Source organism: Pinus tabuliformis, chromosome 6, assembly GCF_031772625.1.
Source record: "Pinus tabuliformis cultivar Carrire ecotype Pingquan chromosome 6, CPIR1, whole genome shotgun sequence".
NCBI lineage: Eukaryota > Viridiplantae > Streptophyta > Pinopsida > Pinales > Pinaceae > Pinus > Pinus tabuliformis.
The window spans coordinates 714,090,240-714,102,973 of NC_142292.1; the positions used below are offsets into that span (position 1 = coordinate 714,090,240).

General features: G+C 38.1%; 1 pseudogene; it reads right to left on the minus strand.

Moving 5' to 3' along the window:
* Positions 1 to 781: 781 nt before the first annotated feature.
* On the minus strand, positions 782 to 9,555 carry LOC149260670 (ubiquitin-conjugating enzyme E2 22-like; annotated as a pseudogene).
* Positions 9,556 to 12,734: the final 3,179 nt, after the last annotated feature.

The window sequence follows — 12,734 nt, forward strand, 5'->3', positions numbered from 1 at the left end:
ACAAGAGATCCTATATGTCACACAATGTGATGTTCAAATATATAGCCAAAACCTGAACAATTGGAGCAATAAGTCTTGGCTTTGGTTCTTGATGAATCGAATTAGGTGAAAAAAAGGACAACGGATAAAATAGATTGTGAATTCAATGGAGAAAATACTTTTGAATCTGAGAACAACCCACTTTTAATATCAAGTTTAAACATCTTGGCCTAAGTAGTGATTCTGTTTTATAATTGGAGCAGGTTCTAAGACGAAGCCTTTCCATCCTCTTAATACACATCATACCCACATAAATGAAAAGTAAGCATTATCCAACTAAAAACTAATTGTTGTGAAAGGACTAAATTTCAACATTGCCAAAGAAACTCAATATTTCAGGTTGATTCAATGTTTCCATTATGATCCTGGTTGTTCAAAGTGACAACTTAGCACTAACAAAGCTACTATTTCGAAAACTGCATACAATCATATACCAAACTAGATCTATATGGATGAAGTCTCATAAAAGAACACAAAAATACAAAATTATTTAAGGGGGTGCCAAAAATAATAAATATAGATACCAACCGATAAACTTGTAGCAGTTTCCATTAACTATGTCTCAGGTACCCAATTTTTGGCTCCCAAAAATTCTGAGACCAAACCTTTCCAGCTTCTAAATACATTATACTCAATCTGGCCTCAAAGGATCAATGCATTTTAATTTCATAGAATAAATTAGCTCACCTTTGTAACATGATTAGTTAAAAGACTCAAATAACTGATAAGAAGGGCTAAAGTTCTATGATATTTTAAGACTTTTCTTCCTTGCATCGAGCTTTTTCTTATCAATGTGCACTTTGGTAGAAGCTAGATCCTTCTTCTTATGAACTGTTGATGCACCAACTCCTATAGCTTCTGTTGAAGCAACATTTATGCTTGGATCTTGAATATTATTCTCCTATTTGTTGTGCATGGTACAAGTGGGATAGGAGAGGTCACAAGGGTATTTTTTGGGCCTTCATTTAAAGCAGTAGACTTTGAAATTTCCACTTTACTCTTCAATTTGGGCTCCCAAGCGTGAATTCTTGTATAGAACCTGCAATATAAACCCATATCAATATATTTTGTTTGTAACATAAGCTCATCATACCTCTTAGAAACTAATATTTGGAAAGAAGAGAAATAAATAAGGTTGTATAATTAACTAGACACACAAGTTTGTTTGCATTTTTTATGATATGCTTTTTATAAGAGTTGACTATATGCACAACATGTCTCGACAGTTTACATATTACATATTATAATATTACTATTCACATATGAAGATCCACATAGACAATTACCAAAGGCACACTCGCATAAGAAGACCCATGTAGACGATTACCAAAGGAATATGTGCATAGAGAGGTGCAGGTGTGTGTATTTGGACCCATTAAGAACCTCTCACACTATTATTTATGTTATTGAAAGCTAAATTTGTCACAAGGAAAACAAGTGAACGAGGCTAGAAAACCCAGTTAACAAGCCCAAGCTACAAGTTAGGACATACAATTTAAAGCAAGAAAGAAGACCCTAAGAGAGGGTGACCCACGAGTGTTAACCCTAGAAAAGGGAGATGCACTACTCAACATTAGATAGTGCTGGAAGATGTAGACAGAGATGTATAGAGAATACAACCAGTGAAGATCCTAATAAATCTAATGTGTAGACAAAGCTTAAGAGTGAAATTAAAGGAAAATGTGAATAAGTTATGGACCCTGCTCACTAGGGGAAATGTTAGTAGAAACTATACTTAAAGCATGCCTAGCTTTACAAGGGGAAATGTCTAGAATTATGTCAGTAACTACAAAATTGAGATTTGAAGATTAGTACTCATTTCCTCTGATAGGGGTATGTCCAACGTTTCAGTTATTTTCCAGTACCCCAATCACTTTGTGAATATCGAATTTAATATCCTCGTACCGTTTTCTCAAAGGACGAAGAGAAATATTAGGGTTAACCATATATATCCCAAAATTATATGTATAAAATGTAATCAAGTAAATACTTTCCAAATATAGATGAAAAAATATAACATACATGACAGGCTTTGCATATGCTTCATAGTGTTCCATGAGCATCTTCTCAGTCTGTTCATTCAAAGCAGACTCTCGGAATGGTTCGACAAGTAGGCATCTTATGACCTACAACAGTAATCCAAAGTTTATAAAGGGAAATAAATTACTATTGTTTATAGAAAAAATCATGTACTCTGATCCCTGTAACTAAGATCCAAGAATGCATACAAACTGCATGAATGTCCATGCCAATTTACTATCATAGATTTGATAAAAAGAGGAGTTTAAAGAATAATAGAAGGTGTGTTAACTATGCAACAAATAACAATAACTTTTTTTCCAATAAAGTTTCTTCTTCTTCACATGAATTCCAGTCAGTTCTCACTGTGCAGTGCACATAGATCTTGTCAAATGTAACATTTTGAATACATTTTTAAAATTCACTTCTAAATCTTAGAACCACAAGTAGTTCATCCCTAACTTTCTTGGTCAATTACTTATAGAAGGTTAAAAGTGGCCACTCAAAACCGATCCACAAGTTGAGAAAAATCCATTGTGATTTGTGCTCATGTGCAACATCAATTTTCAAATATCATTTAAGTAGTATGCAACAAGTGAAATTCTTGTAGCTCATGTTATATTGAACCAGTTAACACACTACACTGCCATTCAAATAGCTTATGTGCATCTTCAATTTCCAAATATATTTTAAGAAAAATATATGCAACAGGCACAATTGTGTCCAACAAAATGTAACACCCCACAATGCTTACCAAACATTATGATAAATAATCTAAATTGATTAATGGATGAACACATACAAGAAGCACATGTCACGGTCCAAGAGTTGGATTCCAATCCTTCTTTAGAGTATCAGCACATATCTATCCATTTCTTACAATATTAGGGTGGAAGATTTTTGTGACAAAATACCCTACAATCCAAGCCAATCATTACTATTGAAAGACGCAAAAGTTTATTTCTTAGTTTTTACAAGTCATGCATCCCCCTTATATACTTGATTTAGATAAGTAGTAAGTAGAAAATAAAAAAGAATGACCTATAGGAAACTAAACATCTAAAGCAAACATAATATCCATCTAATAGAATGTAAATTTGATGAAGCATCATTATAAGGATAAAGAATTACCTTTGGGAGGACAGTTTGGAAAATCAGGAGTTAGAACCAGTTTCATAAGAAAACCACCAAATTCATATGGAGTGCTAATTTAGATTTAAACAAGAATGCAACAAATTACAAAGATAACCATAAATACAAAGATATAACAGAAATAATACTTCATTTCATTAATGTAAAACACTGAAATATGCTTACAAATAGAAATGGAAATAAACTAGCTCGGGCGATGGTAGCTTATCTTTGAGGAGAGATGTGGCAGATACATGCCTCTGAACTATCTTATAATGAGGCTCTAAGGCCTATTTATTGTTGAGAAAAAAATGGAAAACCTTAAACATCCAAAACCCTAACCCTAGGAGATGAAGCACCAAACTATGGGCCCCGTTTTGGGTAAATTGGTACATCAACTTCCTAGGGTTGTAACTTTGGCATACGATCTCTATTTGACGTGCGCAATACCTCATTAGAAAGATATATCCAAGGAATACAACTTTGTGAAGAGAAAGATTAGTACATGAACCCATGTTGCTCCCAATTTTCCCAAAAAAAGGTCGTTTAGGGCCTCAAAACGGCTCTGGAAGTTCAAGACCCTAAAAATTGCCAAAAATAGTAAATTTTTCTACAAATAAGGAAACTAAAAAACTGAAAGGAAAAATGTTGGGGGTCCAAGTGGAATTGGCAGGTGGCCACCAATATCCACCTGGATCATTCCTCCCCCCTTAGGAAGCAATGGTCCCCATTGCATTGAGTTCCTCCATGAGATGAGGAAACTTCTGCTGAACTTGGTCCCTGATGAGCCACTTGCACTGGTGAAGGAGTTGGTCTAGTTTGACAACTTGATATAGTTGGATATTTTATTAGCGAGTGTGCTTGATCTGTGTTTCCATGATCTGATCAGTTGCAGCTTGTTCCATGAAATCTGAATTTAACTCTGTTGGTGTGAGCTATTCTGTAATGTTGGATGTGTCTAGTAATGGTGGAAAGTATGGCCGAAGGTGGTCCACATTGAACACTGGGTGCAGGCCAAGGAATGGGGGAATTCTGAGCTCAAATTAATTGTCTCCCATAGCCTTGATAATGGTGCAAGGACCATATCAGAGTGGTATGAGTTTCCAATAGGATCCGGGAAGGAATTCCTTTTGCAAATGCAACCAGACTTTGTCACCCACCTGAAACTTTTGTGCCACCCGATGTTGATCATGTCGCTGCTTGTACTTGGCATTTGATTTCTCCAGAATTTCGTGGACCTACTGGAGGATATGTTGGATGTGCTCAATGAATCTATTTGCCTTATCTGTTTTGGACTGGACATGAGCCGAATCTGCTTGAGTAGTTGCAAATGGCATGGCCACATCAATGGGACATAGTGGCTGGAATCCTAAGCCCACCTGAAAAGGGTTGTGGCTAGTTGAGCTATGGAGAGCTCGGTTATAGTTGTGTTGAACATAGGGGAGGCTCTCATCCCATGTGTGTGGATGCTTTGAGTTATACATGCACAGAATGTGTATGATCATCTTGTTGACAACCTTTGTCTGGCCATCAGTTTGGGGATGGAAGGATGTGGACTTAGTGAGTTTGGTGTCCAGCATCGACCACAGACTGGACCAAAATGTATTGAGGAACTTGCTTTCCCGATTTGAGATGATAGACTGTAATATCCCAAAGTGTACCCACACTCGTTCAAAGAAGAGTTTAGCAGTGGCTTATGCTGTGATATTCTTCTTGCAGGCTGCCATAATAGGCATCTTTGAGAACCTGTCAACGACCACAAAAACATAGTAGTTTCCATGCTTAGATGAAGGAAAGCTCGACATGTAATCCATGGAGATGGATTCCCAAGGTCGACTAGGGGTAGGCAACAAAGTATAGAGGTCTTGCTTCTTGATCATTAGTTGGAAATGGCGCAGGCAGTGCAGGATTTGATGTACTTTCTGACATCGTGTTGAAGATTCGGCCAGTAGAAATACTTATGCAGTAGTGCCACTATTTTCTCGACCCCAAAATTCCCAGCAACCCAAATGTAGTGTGCTTCCAAAATCATATTGGCACGCTTGCTTGAAGGAACACAAAGGTGACCCAGGTGGCATAACAGGGCATCCTAGAGGTGAAAATATAGAACATGCTAAACCTCCAAGAGTGTCTGGTATGTGTGGCCAAATTCTGGGTCACTTTTGTAGAGAGGTGGCTAATCAAAAGTCTCATGCCCATAAGAGTTGAGCATGCTGGTTAACGCCATGATCGGTGGTCAACTGAGGCAATCTGCAACATTATTGGTGTTGCCCTTCTTATACTTGATATTCAAATGGAACTGTTGCAGGTATGTGGACCACTTCTGATGGCGATCATTCTGCAACTTCCCTTGTGTCTGTATGAACTGCAGGGGCTGGTGGTCTGTGCAGATGACCATTCCCTTCCCCAAAATGTAATGCTTCCATTGAAGGTAGGTCTGCATAATGGAACACATGATCTCTTTTTCATAAGTGGGATACTTTCAGACTGTTTCTAAAAGTGTCTCACTGTGATATGCCACTCGATGCCCGTGTTGAGTAAGGACCGCCCCAATAGCATAGTCAGAGGCATCTGTTTCAATCTCAAATGGTTGTTGCACGTCTGGTAATGTGAGCACTGGTGCCGAGCAAAGGCAATGTTTCAACTCTGTGAATGCCTTCTGTTGAGATTCAGACCAAAAGATTTTTTCTTTTGCTCCTCCCTTGGTGACTTGACTCAAGGGCCAAGTGATATGAGAAAATCCAAACACGAACCTAAAGTAGAAGTTGGCAAGACCCAGAAAGATGCGGAGCTCTGTCAGAGTGGTTGGAGATGGCCAATCTCGAATGACTTGGATCTTTGCTAGATCCACATGCACCCCCTATTCATCAATAATGTATCCCAGATACTGAACTTGGGTCATGCCAAAAGTGCATTTCTCCAAATTGGCACATAACTTGTGTTGCCGCAGTGTTTGGAGAACTTGTGGGATGTGGTGGAGGTGCTCTTCCCAACTTTGGCTAAAGATTAGGATATCATCGAAGTATACCACTACAAATGAGTTGGTGAATGGCTGAAAGATGTCATCCATTAGCCTCATGAAGGTTGCAAGAGCATTTTTTAACCTAAAAGGCATAACCAACCATTCAAAAAGGTCGTCCTTGGCTTTGAAGGCACTCTTCCACACATCGAAGGGTTTGATTGGTACTTGATGATATCCTGACTTCAAATCAATTTTGCTAAAATATTTTGCCCCCTTCAGTTGGTACAGAAGGTCATCAATTTGTGGGAACAAGTACCTATTCTGAATAGTGATCTTGTTTAGCGCCTGATAGTCAATACAGAGTCTCCAAGTCCCATCCTTCTTTTGTACCAACACGATCAAGCTCCCACAGGGAAATAAATTCAGTCAGATGTGAACTTTCTGCAGCAGCCCCTGAATCTGCCTCTTGCTTTCATCGTTCTCTAGAATGGAGTGTCGATAGATTGGTCCATTGGGCAGCAGCGCACCTGGGATCCGATTGATGGAGTGCTTAACCTGACATCATAGAGGAACCCCTGCGAGGGAGGTGAAGATGTCCTTGTACTCCTCCACGAACTTATCCATCTATAGTTGTCGTGCGGAGGGGCCTTGTCTGGAGGTCATGGCCACCATCTTCTTCTTTCCTTGAGGGCGTATCATCAGGAAAACAAATTTCCCAGTTTTGGAAATGAGCTTACTGCATTGTTTTTTAGTAACCAAAGAGATGGTGGTAGGTAGTGCTACCTGCGGTATCTTGTACAACTTATTTCCCAAAGTAACAATAACAACACGAGGCTTGACTCATATACAACATGTCACTTCCACGAGTATGGTTGGCCTAATAATACATCACAAACATCAAGGGGAGAAACATCACACAATACCTCATCCGTGAAGGGCTTATATTGTATGGAAGGTGACACTGCTGGCTCACGCGAAGATCTCGTCCTTGGTGAAGCCACTGAATGGTGTACGGTTGTGGATGTGTTGTGGTTGGTAAGCCTAGCTGCTTCATGACCTCTGCTGAAATGAGGTTCTTTTGGCTCCTGTTGTTGATAATGAACTGTAGGCAGGAGCCCTTTACCCACATTGGGGAGTGGAAAAGGTGCTCCTCCTCCTCTAGATCTTCGGGTTCCTCCTTCTGGATCTTCATGGTGGAAATGGTGGCGTTGGGCTCCACATCGATAATTTGCTTCCCTTTGTCATTCCCTTTATTAGGTTCCGACTCAGAGTCTCAACATGCATCTGATTCCGAATACTTTAGCTTGGTCACCAGTGACTGCTTGGCCCAACACACTTGTGTTGTGATTAGAGCTCTTATGGAACTCACACACTTTCCCGTGTCCTTCTTCGGCTTCGTGGTGTTTTTCTTTGCTTGCGGCTTTGACAGGTTGTCCTGGGCTACCCCACCTTGGATTTTTCCTTTGTTTAGTGGTTTGGGGGTGCATTTCCCTTGCTTTAGATTTGCAAATCCAAAGTCTCGCTTCTTCTGTTTAAACTTCTGCTCGATCTTGATAGCATATTGGTACATCATGCCAAGCGAGGAGATGTCCACGAACTCCATCTCATCCTAGATGTACCTGTGTAAGAAGCCACGGTATTTGAGTACCAAATGCAGATCAGAATCCTTGATACCCAACTTTTTGCAAAGGGTGTGAAAAATATTGGTAAACTCTGGCACATCTTGGTCCCTTCCCTATCGCAGTGTGGTCCACTTTATGTATTTATCCTCATAGCTTTTGACAGGGTAGTACTGCTCCTTTATGGCATTCTGGAATGAATTCCAAGTGGGTGTGGCTGAAAAACGTGAGGCCGTACCTTCATCCTTCTACTCGCAGTAGGTTTCCCACTGGTCCTTGACGTGGGGGGCAGCTTTAAGAAGAGCAAAAGTAATATTTTCCGGCCGGAAAAATCATGAACAGGAAAATACCCTTCTAGCAAATTTAACCATTTATCTACAGCGTCTGCATCTATTTGACCCTCAAATATGGGAATGTCAAAGTTAACTTGTACCTTAAAGGGTGTGGCGCTTCCAGAGTAGCTGCTGGAAGTAGATGTGTCACCCCTGGGTAGCCGTTGAAGGATTTGCGCAAAGTTTTCCATCATCACGTTCCTTTCTCGCTCGAGGGCCTCTTCGAGCAATATTTTGATAGGATCTCCTGCCCCCTCGTCTTTCTTTTCATCCGCCATGGGAGGCCGTCGGGATTTGCGAGGTTGGTCTTACAAAGGTTCGACCAATTCAAGCCCTAACTCCTTATATCCTGACCTCATTAGGGACATGAAAAGAAAAACAGAGAAAAAGTAGACCACTCTGATTCCACTGATCCAGATTTAAACAGGAACGCAACAAATTACAGAGATAACCATAAATACAGAGATACAACAGAAATAATACTTCATTTCATTAATGTAAAATATTGAAATATGCTTACAAACAGAAATGGAAATAAACTAGCTCGGGCGATGGTAGCTTATCTCTGAGGAGAGATGTGGCGGCTACATGCCTTTGAACTGTCTTACAATGAGGCTCGAAGGCCTATTTATTGTTGAGAAAATAATGGAAAACCCTAAACATCCAAAACCCTAACCCTAGGAGATGAAGCACCAAACTATGGGCCCCATTTTGGGTACATTGGTACATCAATTTCCTAGGGTCATAACTTTGGCATATGATCTCCATTTGACGTGTGAAATACCACGTTAGAAAGATCTATCGAAGGACTACAAGTTTGGGAAGAGAAACATCAGTCCATGGACCCATGTTGCTCCCAGTTTTCCCAAAAAACGTCGTTTAGGGCCTCAAAACGGCTTCGGAAGTTCAGGGCCTGAAACACTGCCAAAAATAGAAAATTGTGCTACAAATAAGGAAACTGAAAAACTGAAAGAAACAATGGTGGGGGTCCAAGTGGAATTGGTGAGTGGCCACCGATATCCACCTGGATCAAGTGCCAACTACAAGAAAAAGCATTAATAAATGTAAATATAGCTCATATTCCAAAAATTTAGTAATCACCATGCAAAAAAATGAATTCAAATGCTTCAGTGAATGCAATATGAAAAAATGATCACTTTCTCAAGAATATAACATCCAAAATATGTTACATTGTTTTGGATTATTCTTTTAGAATGTACTTGGTCCTTCAATGTCTGCAACTGTGATTGAAAAGTTGTCATCATTCACCACCACTTTTATACCTCCATGAGGTGATTCATCAAGACTCTTCAACTCCTTTGCAATTTCATTTATCACCTCAGGTGGGAGGTTCTCATTTTCATCTTGTAACACAAGATATATATGTATTTATGTATGAAAATCCACTTCAAAATGGAAAGCATCACAAAAACTTACGCCTGACAGAAACCATATTAATTGATCATGAGAAACTCAAAATATAACAACCTACATGCAATGTTCACCACTGTCCAGGATGTTGGGGTTTTACATTCTGTAAATTGAAGACTAATTGGAACTCTACACCTTTAATTCTAGCATTGAGGAGATTAAAGGAAAAGGGATTGTCTTGCAATGCCGAAGAAACAAAAATATGCCAAAAATCTATGTATTGGTAAAGACAAAACTAAAAAATTCACAATATGTCAATTACTAATAGTTATTTAAGTATAGGCAAATGGTAATAGAAAGAAAAACAAGATCTAGTAAGAGATGAAAGGCCCCAACTATTTACTGATGTAAGGTTTTTACTTTTGAAAGGAAAAGGGACTTCCTTGCAGTAGTAAAAAATAAACAAAGTTATGCCAAAAATCTTTGCATGAAGAGAAAAAGGGATAGAAACATTCATAATATGCCAATTTAGTTGTAGGAAAACCTCTACTAGAGATAATTGAGTATATATAATGAGCTAAAAGGCCCCATCATCGATCAACAATGTTAGGATTTCTACCATGTCCGACTGATACAATTTCCTGAAATTCAACCTATAGCAATCGCTGAAAACATCCACTTGCTGATTTTGCAAATGGAACCTCCCTATCTAGTAGGTAAGAAGGAATTTCACAACTCCCATTTACCTTGAAGGCTTGATAAAGAAAACTTCAGTAACAAATGTGGAAAGAAAAAGGAGCAATTAACATAGTCAAGTAATAAAGACCACTGGCCATGACAAGATAAAGGGGTCACATATAAATTTCTTTCCATATTGACCAATTGTATCAGGGTGAAAAATGTGCACAACAGTAACATAATTTCCTGTATTATGACTTGTCACAATGACTGTGAGTTTCCACCTACTGATCTTGGAATAAAAATAAAACTCTAATCTTGTAGGTAAAAACAATTACAACAATTCTCTCTTAACTTTAAGGTTTTGGCATGAAAGATTCTTCATTAAAGAATATGGAACCAACAAGCACTGAGAGAAATAGACAACACAATCAAATGCAACTTGATTATAATAAAAGAATTTTCCACCTTGAAAACAGATAGCCATACTTTACTTACATGAAATTAGAAGCAAAACAATTTCTTACAACACATATAATGCTTGTTGAAATTTTTGAAAACCCCAAAATTGGTTTTCCACATATTTGGTTGTCCTTTTTACAAAAAAAATACTCTTCTTAGGTTGTCTCTACCTTCAACTTTCTGTACCAGTAGATGATAAAAAATTGTCCAAAATTGTATCAACATTCACATACATGATCTCTTTCGAGCGGTTTATCTTCCAATCAAACTTTATTTTCGACGGAAGGGAATATCTGCATATTTCAAAATCCATGGCTAAAATTTGTCAAATTTTGAGTCCATGTACAACCTCCCCCCAAATAATGACAATCAGATATTCATCTAGTTAACTCATTTCTCCTCTATTGTTTTGTTTTGTTAGCAAAACCATGACTTAAATCCAACATAATCAGGGTTAGTTTCAGTGACACGCGATTACAGGGCTCTGCATTGTCTTTTCAAGGAATGAATCCTGAAAATTTGAACTCATGTGTACAACTTAACAAAGTTGGTGCAAGGAAGAGTTTTCGAGTCCGTGACCACCCAACTAATGCAGGGGATGATTCCACAAGAGTTGAAATGACGACCTTTTAGAAAATCCCAAAACATAACCAATTAAAATTTAAAAGAAATACAAGAAGTTGTGCATTCTTCTACTTGTGAGAAATCTAAAGAAAGATAAAATGAATTTATATAAGCATAGGTTGTCTTGCCCAACTTTCTCCATGGATGTAAATTTAAATTTGTGCATATGGATAATCAACAATCCCAGTACTTCACATAATTAAAAAAGCCCAAAATGTATATTTCATTGCACATATTTACAAATCCCTTAGAGATACGAGTCCCAAAAGATATTAGGAATGAATCTCTCTTTTAGACACAATTTCACTAGATCAAATTCAAAACTAAGCAGCAATCCAAAAAATCCCTCATTTACTGAATTGAATGCTCAAAGCCTCAATCAACAAAATTAACCCAATTACATGATGTAAAATCCTATCCCACATGAAACTAGGGCCAAAATGACACAAATAGAGTCAATTCAAAGGGCGTCAAAGGAACTAAACTCCATACCTGAAACCCTCACGAGCTGCAAAACAAGATTCAACGTTCAAGCTTCATCGAATCTATTTTAGCTTGCATTATGATTGTTCCCACTGCTTCCACTTGCTCCACTAATTGTATATCTCACCAAAAACAACCCCACTGTCGACAGGGTGAATATTTTAATGCCTTTCGTGGGCGTTAGAGCACATTTCAATCCACTAAATACATTTCCATCCTTTGTGCATCATTTACCTATAAATACTTTCCTGTCAATTAATCATACCTCAAACAATAAACTCCTTTTGCAATGGCATCAAAATAGTTTGACATGTGGATGTGCACCAATCCTTTATAATTGATTACATAGTGGTTGTTCCACTATCACCAACAAAATTTTTAGCATAGGCTGCAACATTTGACCTGATAGAGATAAATAGATCACTAACTGCATAAATATGTGGCATAATTGATTGATAAAAAAATTCATGTTCTACGAGAAAGGACAAATGAATAAAACACAAGGTTTTCAACTAACTGTCTAGCTACTAAACACATATTTTTTATGGAATAGGCAGGATGTTGCCCATGCAGACCAAAGATTATCTTTGTCATTGTTTGGATCCTCGTTGTACCTTTCATAGCAGCTCCCCCATTGAGGATCTCTACAAACTTGGTTAGGTCAAACAAAACACTCTAAAAAATCCAATATTTACTCTCATTTTGAATAAACATTCATAAAACACACTCAATGCAAGAGTCTTACATCAAATGAAGTGTATTCTTAGGTGAAATGAAATTTAGTGGTCATGAATTTATAAGACTATAGTAGGACATGGTAGTATGACAGTGCCTGACTCAAGATAAGGCAAAGTGTTTAGTATTCTTACATTGGATCATTTTACTCTGTCTTTAGGCCCTCGATCTCTCCCATGATATGTTTTTCTCCTCAACATTGGCTAGAGATTCCTAATCTTTTGAATATGAAGAGAATTGTCAAGTTTATATTCTGGCATAGAAAGAATTGGTGAATGT